The sequence below is a fragment of the Gossypium raimondii genome, chromosome 13, assembly GCF_025698545.1.
Source record: "Gossypium raimondii isolate GPD5lz chromosome 13, ASM2569854v1, whole genome shotgun sequence".
Classification (NCBI taxonomy): domain Eukaryota; kingdom Viridiplantae; phylum Streptophyta; class Magnoliopsida; order Malvales; family Malvaceae; genus Gossypium; species Gossypium raimondii.
In genome coordinates this window covers 8,206,999-8,224,908 of record NC_068577.1, presented here as the reverse complement: position 1 = coordinate 8,224,908, position 17,910 = coordinate 8,206,999, and positions in this window count along the sequence as shown.

Genomic DNA, 17,910 nt, shown 5'->3' with positions numbered 1-17,910 from the left:
TAGATTTCAAAAGTTCATATTCACATTTAATCTTTTTAATTATGTTTTTATTCTTTTTATTGATAAAGGTAAAATTACACTTTGACCCTCTCAAAAATTATAAAAATTTAATTTAATCCTTTAACATTTATAAAAATATAGATTATTAAAAGTTACAATTTAATTTTGGCCCGCCCTAAAAAACTTTTCTAGCTTCGCCCTCGGGGAGGGGGAAGGGTATTAAGCGATCAAAAGAAAGAACATTATGTCCTCCCTTATATTTGGATGGGCTAAATTAGGATAAAAGAAGAAAAATCTAAAAATTGATTTTAGTTGAAATTTTTAGATAGCTATCGAATACAAATTAAAAATGTCAATTATTGTCAATTGAATCTTAATTTAATTGGCATCGACATTTTTTAGCTTAGTTTCTTTTACCAAAATTATGTGTTACATAAAAAATTACAGAAAAATTACTATTTTTTTAAATTGCACAAAACATGCACGAGGTTCGGTAAATGGTAATAAATTATTTTTACATATTTATTAAGCAATTATAGTATTGTTATTTACACATCTAGAGATTACATTTGATGAAAAATAAAAGGTTTTTCATACTATAAGCAATTTTCTATAGCCTCACTCATTTATTTGTCATTTTGCGACATATAATATGCATGATAGCATTAAATTTTCAAGGGTATTTCTTGGTCTCACAATCCAGAAAGTAGGCTCGACGAACAGTGTTTTAACTTAAGAGTTATTTTATATTACTCGACTCGTCGACCTGATAAAGAGTTAATGGTTATGGGCAAAATGATCACTTCAGGTTTTCAGCCTGATTTTCGTACTTCAAAAGCCTTGATTAAGGCATTTTTAAAAGAAGGTAAGCTTTCTCGAACGGTTAAGTTTTTAAAGGTGATGGGATTCAACATGGTGTTAAAACATATACCACTGTCATTTGCCATTTTTGTGATAAGGGATTGCTGAAGAAGGGTCTTTCTCTCTTCTCCTACATGATAAAGGCAGGGGATCAAGCCTAATAATTCCACATATAATCTAATGATTGATGCAATTTACATGGAGGGAATGATTTCTAGCGCCCAAGCTGTCGTCGACACAATGAAGGAGAAACGCATTAAGTTTAATGCCGACACCTATTGTATATGTTGCAAAATCGCAAAGTTAGGATTTAGAAGTTTACTTACATTTGATGAAAAATAAAAGTTCTTTCATATTATAAGCAAATTTCTATAGCCTAACTCATTTCCTTGACAATTTGTGACATATACAATGCGTGAAAGCATTAAACTTAATTCGTTGTTCTTTGATTTTGTCAACAAAAGCTTCACAAAAATTTCCAAAATTATGTGTCAATAGAATAGAAAAAATTATACAAAAACACTATTTTTTAAAAAAATTGGTAACTAGCAATTTTGGAAAAATAATTACCAAAATCATGCATTAATGACAAAAACAAATTGCACAAAAGTTTCTCTCTTTAAAAAAAATTGCACGAGATTTGGTAAATGGTAATAAATTATTTTTACGTATTCATTAAGCAATTATAATATTGCTATTCACACATCTAGAGATTACATTTGATGAAAAATAAAAGGTCTTCCATACTATAAGCAAATTTTTATAGCCTAACTCATTTATTTGCCATTTTGCGACAAAAAATATGGGTGATAGCATTAAATTTTCAACGGTGTTTCCCGGTCTCTCAATTAGAAAACTAGGCTCGACGAATAGTGTTTCAACTTAAGGGTTACTTTATATTGTTCGGCTCGTCGACTTGATAAAGAGTTAATGGTTATGAGCAAAATGATCACCTCAGGTTTTCAACTTGATTTTCGTACTTCAAAAGCTTTGATTCAAACATTTTTTAATAGAACGTAAGCTTTCTCGAGCAGTTATGTTTTTAAGGGTGATGGGATTCAAACATGATGTTAAAACATATACCACTGTCATTTGTCATATTTGTTATGAGGGATTGCTGAAGAAGGGTCTTGCTCTTTTCTCCTACATGATAAAGGCAAGTGTTGGGGATCGACCCGATAAGCAACAAGTAAAAAATAGCTGAAGAAATTGAGAAATTGAACACACAAATTTAACGTGGAAAAACCCCTCCAAAGAGGATAAAAAACCACGGGTAAAGATAATTTTGCTATAATGGCAAAAGAACGAAGAGTACAAAGATGGAGATAAAAACTAAACTCCGAAACCCGAAAAATAAAGAACCCTCAAAACATAAACACAAAATTCTCTAAAAGTGTTATGAGTTCTAATATCTAATGGGTGTGTTTTCTAAGGTTGTAAAATAATCTATTTATAGGCTAAATTCATAGGTCAAATAATAAAAAAATAATTTAAACTAATCAGAGTTTGATTGAAACAAATAAACAGAATTTAACTGGAAGATTATTTCTCAAATTTGACTAAAATAGGAGTAACACTTAACAGCAAGGATCGAGGCTAATATTTCTACATATAATTTAGTGATTCATGCAATTTACAAGGAGGGAATGATTTTCAGTGCCCAAGCTGTCATCGACACAATGAAGGAAAAACGCATTAAGCTTAATGCTGACACCTATTGTATATGTCACAAAATCGCAAAGCTAAGATTGAGAAATTTACTTACATTTGTTGAAAATAAAAGTTATTTCATACTATAAGCAAATTTCTATAACATAACTCATATCTTTGCCATTTTGCAACACATACTATGCGTGACAGCATTAAACTTAGTATGTTGCTCCTTGATTTTGTCAGCAAAAGCTTCACAAAAATTACCAAAATCATTTGTAAATAACATAAAATAAATTACACAAAAATAACTATTTTTTTTAATTGGCAAATGGCAATTTTAGAAAAATAACTACCAAAATTATGCGTTAATGACAAAAATATTGCACAAAAATTGCACGAGATTTGGTAAATGGTAATAAATTATTTTTACGTATTCATTAAGCAATTATAATATTGCTATTCACACATCTAGATATTACAATTGATGAAAAATAAAAGGTCTTCCATACTATAAGCAAATTTCTATAGCCTAACTCATTTATTTGCCATTTTGCAATATATAATATGCGTGATAACATTAAATTTTCAAGGGCGTTTCTTGGTCTCTTAATTAGGAAACTAAGCTCGACGAATAGTGTTTCAATTTAAGGGTTATTTTATATTGTTCGGCTCATCGACATGATAAAGAGTTAAGGGTTATGGGCAAAATGATCACCTCAGGTTTTCAACCTAATTTTCGTACTTCAAAAGCTTTGATTAAGACATTTTTAATAAAAGGTAAACTTTCTCGAGCATTTATGTTTTTAAGGGTGATGAGGTTCAAACATGATGTTAAAAAATATACCACTGTCATTTGTCATCTTTGTTATGAGGGATTGCTCAATGAGGGTGTTAAGTATGACTCCTATTTTTAGTCAAATTTGAGAAATAATCTTCTAGTTAACTTTGTTTATTTGTTTCAATAAAACTCTGATTAGTTTAGATTATTTTTTTTATTATTTGACCTATGAATTTAGCCTATAAATAGGCTTTTTTACAACCTTAAAAAATACACCCATTAGAGATTAGAACTCATAACACATTTAGAGAATTTTGTGTTTACGTTTTGAGGGTTCTTTATTTTCGGGTTTTTAGGGTTTTGTTTTTATCTCCATCTTTTGTACTCTTCGTTTTGCCATTATAGTAAAATTATCTTTACCTGTGATCTTCTATCCTCTTTGAAGGGGTTTTTCCATATTAAATTTGTGTGTTCAATTTTTCAATTTCTTTCGCTAATTTACTTGTTTGTTGCTTAATTGGGTTGATCCCTAACAAGTGGTATCAGAAGTAGTTCAATTTTTGTAGATCAGCCCGTTCAGAGATGGCGACAACAAGGTTTGAAATTGAGAAGTTCGATGTTGTCACAAATTTCAATCTATGGCAAGTTCGGATGATGGAAATTCTAGTTCAAATCAGCCTAAAAAATGTTGTTATCAGGAAAAAGTCTGAGAATCTAAATCAAACAGAATAGGAAGATTTTGATGAAAAGTCTTGTCTGCAATCCAGTTGTGCCTCACGAATACAGTATTGCAGGATGTATTAATGGAGAAGACCTTATTCGCCTTATGGAAAAGGTTATAAACTCTTTATACGACTAAGTCTCTGGCTAACCATTTAGTGTTGAAACAACAACTATTTACGTTTCGCATGAACAAATATGAGCTTCTTATAGATCACATCAATCAATTCATTACTCTTTTAAATGATTTAAAGAATGTTGAGGTTTAAATTGACGATGAAGATTAAGTTATGCTATTATTATACTCTTTACCCCTTTCATACAAGTCTTTCAAGGAGACCCTAATTTATAGTAGAGACAAACTCTCGTTCAAATATATGAAGTGTCATTTGTTGAGTAGAGACAAACTCGACAATGAGTTTGGTTCAGATATCAAGGTAGATAGGAAAGCTTTCATTTTGGTAGCATCAAAGTAGCGAGACAAAAGGTGTCACTATTGTAAAAAGTTAGGTCACATCAAAGTAGATTGTTATAAACCACAAAATAAAAGAGTTGCTGAGAGTAACGAGGAAGATGTAACTGGTGCTAACTTGGCCGAAAAAAGCGGTGATGATTTTTTGTTAGTGTCAATGAGTGATAACTCCAAGCTTACGTCTGAGTGGATCCTAGATTCTGGATGTTCTTTCCACATGTGTCCCAATAGAGAATGGTTCTCCACATACAGTTCGGTTGAAGGTGAAGTTGTGTGCATAGAAAACGATTCATCCAGTAAGACTTGAAAGGATGCAAAATCAACATCGAGTCAAGCGGCATTAAGGTATCTCGTGAAACTCTCGTTTTGTTAAAAAGTAAAAGGATCGGTAGCCTTTATATCTGGAAGGTTCTACAGTGACTGGTGAAATCGAACGTCCCTCGTCCGTTACGAAGTCAAAGTCAACTCTTTTGGAATAGAGGTAACTTGGTAATAGGAGGGAAAAATGTATGATTATTTCGTTCAAGAAAGGTTCTCTTTTGGATGCAGGTTTTGAAACGTTAAGGCACTGTGTTCGTGAAAATCAGACCCGGGTTAGTTTTAATTTGGCAATGTACAAGACGAAGGCTAGAAGTCTTCCAGTTTCTAAGCACAGATTGGACTCAGTTAATTCCCTATATAGTTCAAGATAGGCTCATGGCGGGCTTTGGCAAAGATGGAGTTGTGGAAATATGAGTCAAGGTGGAGATTTGTTAAGTATGACTCCTATTTTCAGTCAAATTTGAGAAATAATCTTCTAGTTAAACTTTGTTTATTTGTTTCAATCAAACTCTGATTAGTTTAGATTATTTTTTTTATTATTTGACCTATGAATTTAGCCTATAAACAGACTCTTTTATAACCTTAGAAAATACACCCATTAGAGATTAGAACTCATAACACTTTTAGAGAATTTTGTGTTTACATTTTGAGGGTTCTTTGTTTTTGGGTTTTTAGGGTTTAGTTTTTATCTCCATCTTTTGTACTCTTCGTTCTTTTGCCATTATAGTAAAAATTATCTTTGCCCGTGATTTTTTATCCTCTTTGGAGGGGTTTTTCCACGTTAAATTTGTGTGTTCAATTTCTCAGTTTCTTTCGCTAATTTTACTTATTCGTTGCTTAATCAGGTCGATCCCCAACAGAGGGTTTTGCTCTCTTTTCCTACATGATAAATGCAAGGATCAAGGCTAATATTTCTACATATAATCTAGTGATTTATGCAATTTACAGGGAGGGAATGATTTCTAGCGCCCAAGCTATCGTCGACACAATGAAAGAGAAACGCATTAAGTTTAATGTTCACACCTATTGTATATGTCGCAAAATGCCAAAGTTAAGATTTAGAAATTTACTTACATTTGATGAAAAATAAAAGTTCTTTCATACTATAAGCAAATTTCTATAGCATAACTCATTTCTTTGCCTTTTTGCGACATATAATATGCGTGACAACATTAAACTTAATATGTTGCTCCTTGATTTTGTCAACAAAAGCTTCACAAAATTACCAAAATTATTTGTCAATAACATAAAATAAATTACACAAAATAACTATTTTTAAATTGGCAAATGACAGTTTGGAAAAATAATTACCAAAATCATGCGTTAATGACAAAAAATTGCACAAAATTTTTATATATATTTTTAAAAAATGCTCTTTTATTTTTTAATAATGTTTCTAAATAAACAAATGAGAGAATGAGTGAATGAAAGGATGAATGAATGAATGAATAATGAAATTAGGGCACATTGTCGTAAATATACTCGAATATAAACATTTTCTTTCATAGAAGGTTTGAAAACTATTTGGCTTACAAAGTTTTTTTTTTCATTCATACTTAAAGAAAATCCTAATTGATCTTATTGCCATAGGGCAAATCTCTACTCATCGTTCTTCTTCTTCCCTTCATGAGCTTGATGAACTTTTGGTAATGTACCTGAGCCACCTCCAGAAGTTTCATTGCAGGCTCGTTCCTTAGTCGCAAAAGGGGTAGACTCTTTTTTGAGTTCTTCAGTCTGTTCACGTAAGTTCTCGGCTTGCTGAGCGAAAACCTAACCTTCCCTATGCATTGTTGCAATCACCTCTTGTCGGCTTACTGCAATATGTTCCACCACGATAAAACACTCTGCAAGCTTCGTATATTCTTTCGTGAACTCTTTTGTTTTTCTTTTTTTTCTTTAATTCTTTAGTCATACGACAAATTCCCTCTTCTAGCACCTCAATTTCAGCAGTTTTTTCATTAAACACCCTCCTCTAAGTTCGCTCTTGTTCTCGCGCTTTCTGGAGTTCATTAGCTTGCAAACTCAGATCCGCCTCCAACCTCTAAATCTGAGCGAACAAGTCAAATCTTTCTCGTTGACGCCGTTCTAACTAAAATCCTAGTTCTTCCTCTCTTCACTTCATGTCTAACCAGTGTTGCTATTGTTGTCTCGTGATTTCTTCCTCCTTTTCTTTTAGATATGCCTAATGCTACTCTCATTGTTGTCTGACCTCTTCATCTCTCCCCTCAGACGCATCTCTAAATCGTGTATCTTTTCTGTTAGTTCAGCTACATTATCTGGGACCTTCCTCTTTCCCTTGAATTGCGCTGACACAGGGATTTTGTTCCTTTTTAGGTGCCACTAGATATACGTTTTCAAAAGGGAATGGTTGAAAAAGGTTCTTGATTGAAAGTTCAAGGTTTGACCCCACTTGATTCGTATCTCTTCCAATTTCTTCCAAAATCTCAAGTCCTGAACCGAAGCTTCCACCCTGTTTAAACTAGCTGTAGCAGGTACGCATTGATCAAACTCGTATTGGCTCAGAACCATCAACGAGGAATAACTGATGGCTCCCCATATGCCAATTAAGGAAACCCACAAATGACCACCACACCCGATGAGTACTGTGCTTTGAATCATCCATAGAATCCTCCATTCTATTTCTTGATATGTCAATGTACTAAGGTTTTGAAACAACTCATCAATCAATTGATTTGAAGGCCACCCACTTTCCAGAAATTCCTCTATAGGCCTGGTCGAAGGAACAAACGTAGATATCCAATGAATTAAGAGAAATATTAAAATCCAGTGAACAAACCCTAAATAATTATAGTAAAATACCTTCAATTCCTAAAATTAATTCTATTTTAGAATTCTAAAAAAAACATAGAAATTACCAATGAATTAAGAGAAATATTAAAATCCATCTATAATTTATCCGATCTTTTATTCTTCTTATTATTATTTAATAGATTTAATTAATAATGTTGAACCTACCAAGATCTTACGAAAGTATCCTATGACGGGTTTATGATTTATCTTACTTTAAAATTCTTGATATAAGGTTTAAATTAGTCAAAATCCTAAAATAATATATCTTAAATAAATTTTATTAGCTTTCTTAAAAGTTTCTAAAATAAAATACTTAGAAAGACCTACTCATGATTTACAATTCACCTACAAAAATCTTTACTTTTAATATTGAATAAAGTCCTAAAGAATATTTACATATTAATTTAAGATTTTAAAGAGGAATCCTATAGGATATTTAAAATTAGTTTAAAACCTAAAAATCCCACATATTAGTTATAATTTTCTAGGGTAAATGGTAGATAAGATCTTAAGGACTAGCCTAAATCCAAATGTAAAAACTTTATGGTTTCATTAGAATGTAACACTTACTTAACCAACTTCATGTTAACAATTATAGGATGGAAAAATGACCTAAAGTTCCCTCTTTTAAAACGAATAGTAATAAAATAGGAAAATTAATTAAATTGGCTAAAGTTAATGAAAAGTTAAAACTCTTTCAAAAAGGAAATAATAAAAGAAAACTAAATAAATGAAATAAATAAGACCTTGACATCATGATGATGATGATGATAATAACAATAATACACCTTATTCATAATACAATCAAAGTAACATAAATAAATAATATTAAAATGTATGCAAAGGAATGTGTAAAAAAACATAAATATAAATAGACATGAAAATAAATAAAGACAAAATAAGAATAAATAAAATTATACAAGTGTGAATAAATATAAAACATTAAAATAAAGTGCATAATTGACATTAAATATATAAGGTATAAATGCAAATGAAAGGGAAGATATAAGTGTAAATAATTTATTAAAGATGGAAGCAAAATGAGATAACTTGATTTTGGAACTAAAAGATAAAAAATGTGGAAGACAGAGGATTGATGTAGTAATTAATTTGCTTTTAATTTTGAAATTTTAGAGTAAATCGAAGGTTTGAATAAACAAAAGGGTTACGGGTGTGAATAGGCCAAAGAGTGAGGGGGTTGCTACAAAAAAGGGGGTATTTTTTAGTAATTTTAAAAAGTAAGGGGTGGGAATAAATTACCCATTTTTGGCACCTATAAATGGAAAAAAAAAACTATTCATTATTTCATTTTTACATCATTTTTTTTCAAAAAAAAAAAATTTCTTCCTCTTCCTCTTTCTATGTTGGCCATGGCTTCACCATTGAAAAGCCCAACGGCTCTCCGGCCTCCAGCGGTGGAGCAGCCGCGTATGATTGCCAGAATTTATTTGTTTTCGCAAAATCAAAGTTTTCTTTAAAAAAAATCACTACTTTTCTTAAAAATCAAAACTTTATTTCGAAATAGTTGAAAAAGATCAAAAGTTTATTTTAAAATTTTAAACTTTTCCTTTAAAATGACTAAAAATAAATTTTTATTTTAAAATCTAAACTTTCTCTTTTTTAAAAAAATCACTATTTTTCTTAAAAATCAAAATTTTGTTTTGAGAATTTAAACTTTTCCTTTAATATCACTAAAAAACATATTTTTATTTTAAAAAAAATTAAACTTTCTCTTTTTTAGAAAAAAATCAAAACTTTTCTCAAGATCAAATTTAAAAAAAAAACATTTATTTTAGAAAGGGAAAGGAAAAAATGAGATTTTTTGGGCTCCTAGGAGCGAAGGACCGACAGTCCGGTGACGTCCTCTTCATCAGAGCACAAATCCGATCGCTCAAGATATGTATATGGAAAAAGAAAAGAAAAGAAAAGAAGAAACTAGAATGCTTGTTGTTGTTGTTGTTGTTTTTTACCCCTTTTTTTTAAGAACAAAATATGAAAAGCCTCCTCTCTTTTTTTTCTTTCATTTCATTTCATCTATATATATTGTTTCTTAATCTTGTTTGTTTTTTTAAAAAAATATTATAATAATATTTAATAATAGTAGTAGTAGTAATGATAATAATAATAATTTGGGCACTTGATAGGCCCAAAAAGGAAAGAAAAATAAAAGAAAAACAAAGATCTCAAATTGACCAAAATCGGGTGGGCTTTGAACAGCCCAAGAGAGAACAAAAATTCAAATGGGCCTCCAATTGGGCTTGGACAAAAATGGGTGTCTACACATACATTTGATGATAAATAAAAGGTCTTTCATACTATAAGCAAATTTCTATAGTCTAACTCATTTCTTTGCCATTTTGCGACATATACCATGCATGACAACATTAAACTTAAGTCGTTGCTCCTTGATTTTGTCAATGAAAGCTTCACAAAAATTACCAAAATTATGTATCAATAACAAAGAAAAAATTACACAAAAATCACTGTATTTTTAAAAAAATTGCAAATTAGAATTTTGGTAAAATAATTACCAAAATTAAGTGTTAATGACATAAAAATAATTTCACAAAAATTACTATTTTTTTAAAAAAATTGCAGGAGATTTGGAAAATGGTAATAAATAAAAGGTCTTTCATGCACATCTAGAGATTACATTTGATGAAGAATAAAAGATCTTTCATACTATAAGCAAATTTCTATAGCCTCACTCATTTATTTGCCATTTTTCGGCATATAATATGCGTGATAAATTAAATTTTCATGGGTGTTTGTTGATCTCTCAATTAGGAAAGTAGGCTCGACGAACAGTGTTTCAGCTTAAGGGTTATTTTATATTGTTCGGCTCATCAACCTGATAAAGGGTTAGTGGTTATGGGCAAAATGATCACCTTAGGTTTTCAGCCTAATTTTCATACTTTAAAAGTTTTGGGGGTATTTTAGTGGTATTAGTTTTAGTGAGCTCGGGAATTTCATTAGCATAGTATTTAGAAATGTTTTTGTCTATGGCATTTTGAAAATTAAATCAATTTGTGAAAAAGATGCAGAAAAGGCTTTCAATTTTGAAATAAGGACTGATGTGTAAAAGAATCAAAATTCTACGTGTTTATGAAGAAGTTTTACCAAATTTTAAAATTCAACCTATTTTTCCCTTCTTCTACAGCAAACTTACAATAGTTTATTTCCTTTGCTTTGTTTGTGTCATCCCTTGTTCTCCCTAGCTCTCCTATTTGATTTTGACTTCCAAAATTATATTCCTTTGATTTCTATCAACACCCAAGCCTTAAACCCCCATAAAATTTCAAGAAAAACACCCAAAGTAACTATAGTTTTCTTCATTGTTGGATTTTGGAGATATTTGAATTCTTGATCAAAAGCTCATTTTTCTTCCTTTGAAGGCAACCATTTGTCTACCCATTAGTTTTTAACGTTATTTTAGTCTTTAAAAATGAGTTTTTAGTCATTAAATCGCATGTTTTCAATAAAAACTGAAAATTGGGTTGTTAATGGTAAATTTTGGGGTTTTGGGTAAAAATGTGGTTTCAATGTGTTTTTCAATTAGTTTTGGTGTAATTAGAAGGTTTCTAAACTTAATTGAAGTTTCGTTAAAAATTTATAAGGTTTTAATGAATTTTCATGAAAATTGTCATAAACTTGTCAAAATTTTCAATATCATGAACTGAGTAGTTTTGTATACTTTAAAGGTTGAGAATCAGTTGTAGGTGAATAAATAGATTAATGGAAGTGGTTTTAGGCAAAATGATTAAGTATAGACCGAGATATTTAGAAATCAAGCTTTCTATGTCGAAAGTTTTGGTTACTTAAGAACATACCTTAGGCTTATGTTTTTGATTGCTTGATTTGAGTCCTTAGCTAATTTTTGAATGTGTTGTGTGATTTGTTGTGTTAAAGCTTCAGATTCGTTAGGACCTTCTACGAGTTAAGGAAATGCTAGTTTGGGCTTTTGACATTTTGACGAAAGCGTAATTGGTGAGTGTTTAGAATCGCTGCTTGTGGACATGATTCAATGCATTAATTGGGAATTTAGAAGTAGTCTAAACCCCTACTCTAAATTCCAAGTGTAAGTTTTCTCATACTCTTGATTTAATTTGTGAAATATGTGCTAGTGTGATTGTGAAAATGTGAATTGAGACGAGATGCTATAACATGTGTTATGTGTTTATGATTACTGTTGTTAAAGTGTAAATGTAGGCATGTTATACATGCCAAATGACAGATAAAATGTTGTGTTTATAATGTGATATTTGTAGTGAATAAATGCAGTGAACGATAAGTAAATGTGTGTGTTAATAACAAATATTTTGGTCTTGTGATCTTTGAGACCATTGGATATAGTTGGCATGCCATAAGATTGTGAGTACTCACCTATATGTGTTATGTGATTTGGGCATTAAGGCCCTGGAACATGTTGGAGAGATAAGGGAATGTGAGCTAAGCTCCATTCAACGGGACATATTTGGTGTGATGGAAAATGTTAGCTATATGTGTTTTGTGATTTGAGTATTTGGTGTGTTGGAGATCCGTGTATCGATGTGTAGTGGTAGAGCCCACTTTTATATTTAATAGCTCAAGTGCCAAACTATCTTTAAATGTGATTGTATGAAATGTGTTATATGTTGACAAATGAATGTGGTTACCATGTAAATGAACTAATAAATAATGCATGAGTGAGTATAATATGACACAAGAGTTGGAACAATTTAGGTTGTGCTATATGGTTGTTTCGTTAATAAATAATGCATGGTAGTTGTTCTAGGCATTCACTGAGCTTGTTAAGCTCACCCACTCCTTTTAATCTATTACATATTAGTAGCATTCCGGTGTGAACGGTGTGGTTCCGAGGGGTGATCCAAGCAAGTCTTTTACATTAATTCGTAAGTGTTTATTTAGTTGCTTATATTTTGGGGAAACAAAGCCAATGTGGTAGACTATTTGTTGGTTTTTCCCATGGTATTTAGGATGATTTCATGTCTTAATTGCTTTAGATATTTTGACACATTGAACATGGTAGTTGGTTTGTTGCTCGGACATTTTTGTGACGTTTGAATTGCCTTTTCGGATGTTTTGGTGTTTATATGATGAATTAATGGATGCATGTTGAATAGAACTATATTGGAATGGTCTAAATGCTGAGATATGTTGTATTTATGCTGTCTCGGGCTGAGATATAGTTGGAACAATTGAGATATGAATTTCAAATGCACAAGAAGTCAGAATTGCAATTTTGTATCGATACCATATCACCGGTATCGATACTCGGGGTAAAATTACCGATACTTTTTGAAAGGTACCGATATTGTCTAGTGTTTTATTGTTAGGCGAGAAGCATAATGTTGTTTTGATATCTATTTTTCAATCGGTATCAATACCGTGTAAGGAATTAATTATCAAAATTATGTGTCAATAACATAAAAATAATTATACAAAAATCACTATTTTTTTTAAATTGGCAAATGGCAATTTTGGAAAAATAATTACCAAAGTTATGTGTTAATGTAAAAAAAGTGCACTAAAGTTTCTATTTTTTTAAAAATTGCACAAAATTTCACTAAATTTGGTAAATGGTAATCAATTATTGTTACGTATTCATTAAGCAATTATAGTAAACTAATTACCAAAATTATGTGTTAATAAAAAATTACACAAAATTAGTTTTTTTTAAAATGCACAAAATTCACAATGGTGGATAATCAATGTCTTTGAAATATTTTAATGTGTAAGTTTGATTTCCTAAAGTGAAACATTTCTACTTATAAAACCATCGTCTTTCTAATCTAGATTAAAATTCCACATAGTTAGTATGAAAATTTGAATCTGTCTGCCATCTGCAATTTACATATTTTTATATTAAATTTGCTTAATATATCATTTGATTTTACATTTTTATTCAATTTGATGTACGTATTTAATAAAAAGTTATACAATTTAGTCCAAACTATGTAAATCTATTCTTTTTAATTTTAAGGGGCCCTAGGGCCCTACCAGCCTCCTACATATATGCTGCACATGTTTTCTCCTTCATCTTCATCAACCTTTTTTCTTTCTTTCTTTTCTCTGCTTCTCTTGCTCTTCTTTCTTTTCTCTGCTTCTCTTGCTCTTCTTTTTCTTCTCTGCTTCTCTTGCAATAAGTAAGCTATATCCTTCTTTATTTCGTTCTACTTTACACTCCTTTTTTTCTCGATATTTTAACAACATTCCAACATAAACTTTTGATATTTTTGAAAATTCAAACGAGATTTGGAGAAACCCATATCCTAACCTCAAAACTTTTGCATTCAATAAGAAATTAGCAAACCATGCTAGGAAGCACCATTATGCCATAGCTTATCTATATGCCAAAATGGAACCGTGGAGAGTTGAACAAGATGATGTTACTTTCAACCTTTGGATTGAGGCCTATTGTAAGCTTCCCTGACTTGATTATGGTTTATCTGTTTAGGGAAAAATGACGAAACTAGATTTTCAACATACTCTTCTTACTTTTTCCTCTGTGATTAATCAATTTTGTATAGAAGGAAATATTTCTCAGGCTGTTAGGTTGGCAGGTGAAATGATTGAAACAAGGAAGGTTCCTAATATAAATGTTTACACTACCTTAATCAAAGGGTTTCATATCATCAGGGGATATTGATAGAGCTGTTAAGCTTTTGAAGATGTTGGAAGAAAGAGGTCTCAATCCTAATGTTATAACATACAATATTGTCATTGACTCTCTCTCTTTGTAAGACGGGATTGCTAACACAAGGTCTTACTCTCCTCTCCCAAATGATAAAGAAAGGCATCGAGCCTAATATTTACATATATAATATATTGTTGGATGCAATTTACATATTTTTATATTAAATTTGTTTAATATATCATTCAATTTTACATTTTTATTTAATTTGATCAACGTATTTAATAAAAAGTTATACAATTTAGTTCAAAGCTATGTAAATATATTCTTTTTAATTTTAAGGAGGCCTGGGCCCCTGCCCGCCCCCTTACATATATGTTGCACCTATTTCCTCATTCATATTCATCAACCTCTATTTTTTCTTTCTCTTTTTTGCTTATCTTGCTTTTCTTTCTCTTCTCAGCTTCTCTTGCAATGAGTAAGCTATATCCTTTTTTATTTCATTCTACTTTACACTCCTCTTTTTCTCGATATTTTGACAGCATTCCAACACAAACTTTTGATATTTTTGAAAATTTAAACGAGATTTTGAGAAACCCATATCCTAACCTCAAAACTTTTACATTCAATAAGAAATTAGCAAACCATGCTAGGAAGCACCATTATACCATAGTTGTTTATCTGTGGCAAAATAGAACCTTGAGCGAGATGATGCTACTTTCAACATCTGGATTGATGCCTATTGTAAGCTTCGTCAACTTGATTATGGTTTATCTGTTTGGGGCAAAATGATGAAGCTAGGTTTTCAACCTACTCTTCTTACTTTTTTCCATTGTGATTAATGGATTTTGTATATGAGGAAAAATTTCTTAGGCTTTTAGGTTGGTAGGTGAAATGATTGAGACAAGAAAGGTTCCTAATATAAATGTTTACACTACTTTAATCAAAGGGTTTCATATCATCAAGGATATTGATGGAGCTATTAAGCTTTTGAAGATGTTGGAAGAAATTGGTCACTATCCTAATGTTATAACATACAATATCATCATTGACTCTCTTTATAAGAAAGGATTGCTAACGCAAGGTCTTACTCTCCTCTCCAAATGATAAAGAAAGGCATCGAGCCTTTTACAAGGAAGGATTGATTTTTCGCGCCAAAACTCTCATCGACGGGATGAAGAAGAAACGTATTAAATTTAATGTTGTCACCAATGATATATGTTGCAAAATGGAAAAGAAATGAGTTAGGATATAGAAATTTGTTTATATCAAATGTAATCTCTACGAATATTATAATTTCAATCAAAAGTTATTATTATTTCATACGCATTAAAATTGCACAAAAATTGCATGAGATTTGGTAAATGGTAATTAATTATTTTATTTGTTAATTAACCAATTATGTGTTAATGACAAAAAAAAGTTGGACAAAATTACTATTTTTAGAAAATTGCACAAAATTCAAAATGGTGGATAATCAATGTCTTTGAAAAGTTTTACTAGGTAAGTTTCCTTTCCTAAAGTGAAACATTTCTACTCATAAAACCACTATCTTTCTAATCTAGATTAAAATTCAACATAGTTAATATAAAATTTTGCATCCGCCTTCCATCCGTAATTTACTTATTTTCATATTAAATTTGCTTCATATATCATTCGATTTTACATTTTTATTCAATTTGATCCATGTATTTAATAAAAAGTTATACAATTTAGTTCAAAGCTATGTAAATCTATTCTTTTTCATTTTAGGGGGCTTGGGCCCCTACTATCCCCCCTACATACATATTGCACCTGTTTTCTCTTTTTATCTTCATTAACCTCTTCTTTTTGTTTCTCTTCTCTGCTTCTCTTGCTCTTCCTTCTCTTCTTTGCTTCTCTTGTAATGAGTAAGCTATATCCTCTTTTATTTCGTTCTACTTTACACTCCTCTTTTTATCAATATTTTAACAGCATTCCAACACAAAATTTTGATATTTTTGAAAATTCAAACGAGATTTATAGAAACCCATATCCTAACCTCAAAACTTTTGCATTCAATAAAAAATAGCAGACCATGCTAGGAAGCACCATTATGCCACAGTTGTTTATCTGTGTGGCAAAATGGAACCACGGAGACTTGAACGAGATGATGTTACTTTCAACATCTGGATTGACGCCTATTATAAGCTTCGTCGACTTGATTATGGCTTATCTGTTTGGGGAAAAATGATGAAGCTAGGTTTTCAACCTACTCTTCTTACTTTTTCCACTATGATTAATGGATTTTGTATAGAAGGAAAATTTTCTGACGCTTTTAGGTTGGTAGGTGAAATGATTGAGACAGGAAAGGTTCCTAATATAAATATTTACACTACATTAATCAAAGGGTTTCATATCATCGGGGATATTGATAGAGTTGTTAAGCTTTTGAAGATGTTGGAAGAAAGAGGTAACAATCCTAATGTTATAACATACAACATTGACATTGACTCTTTTTATAAGAAGGGATTGCTAACGCAAGGTCTTACTCTCCTCTCCCAATCCTAATGTAATCTCTTGTTCTCAATTATGTATGCTTCCTTCTTTGTTTAATATTTCTAAACTATTGATCCATATTTGATGTGCTTAAATCAGAGGAGGAATAGACCCTGTTTAAGAGTAGATCTTGCATAATTGAGTGGAGTTACATGCGATCCTAGAAGTAGGACGACATAAATCCACCGAATTAGAATCAAATCTAATAGGGGAATCCATAGCATGAGTTAATGAAATAATAGGAGTTTTAATTAGAAAAAAATTTCAATTAATCAACCTACATTTAGTTGCTCTTACTCTCAAAAGAGATATTAGCATAATTTAGAAATTTCTACGAATCAAGATACTAAGTAAAGAAATTGCGTAATTTAGATTGACAGTGATAGATGAAGTTAGGTGAATTCTTTCCTGGTATTGTTTGCTTCTTGGTTGTTAATCGGTTATTTTATTGTTTTGTTCTTTTTCATGTTATTATTTGTCTTGTTCGTTAGTTAATTAATTTAGTTAATTTTAGTTTTTAATCAATCATTCCAATTATTCGGTTAAATAATAGAAAGACAGTATTCACTAGTAATTTTAGTCTTCGTGGGAACGATATCTTTACTCACCGTTGCTATACTATTAATTGATAAGTGCACTTTCCTTAGTCAAAATTTTAGTTAGTTTCACGACGCATCATTGGTTTTCCTTTTTTTTTTTTTTGAAAGTAAGATTCATATATGTACTAATCATGCACCTTTTGTAATGATTATTAACTTGATGCTGATAAAGGCTTAAGTTTCTTGTAAATGGGATTCTTTGGAAGTGGACTGCGTGTTGTTTCTTAATGTGGTATTTAATACTTGTGTTGTTTTATGAAACCATTGGTGCCTTGTTTTTTTTTTTTTTTGGAATTCCTAACACTAGAGATTTGTAGAAGTACTTCTTTATCATGTGTTTTCCCTTGTGATTGACATTATAAGTGTTTTCTTGAAGAAAAATGTTCTTCTAGCCTTAGAAAATGCGGGGATTTTCACCTCAGGTGGTTTGGTAAAGGACAAGGTAAATAATTCTGAAATTGAGTGATTGTACGTAATTTTTCCTATATATCTCAAACTAAACTGATCCTCCATTCAGGATATTTGGACTGTGAAATATGATGCC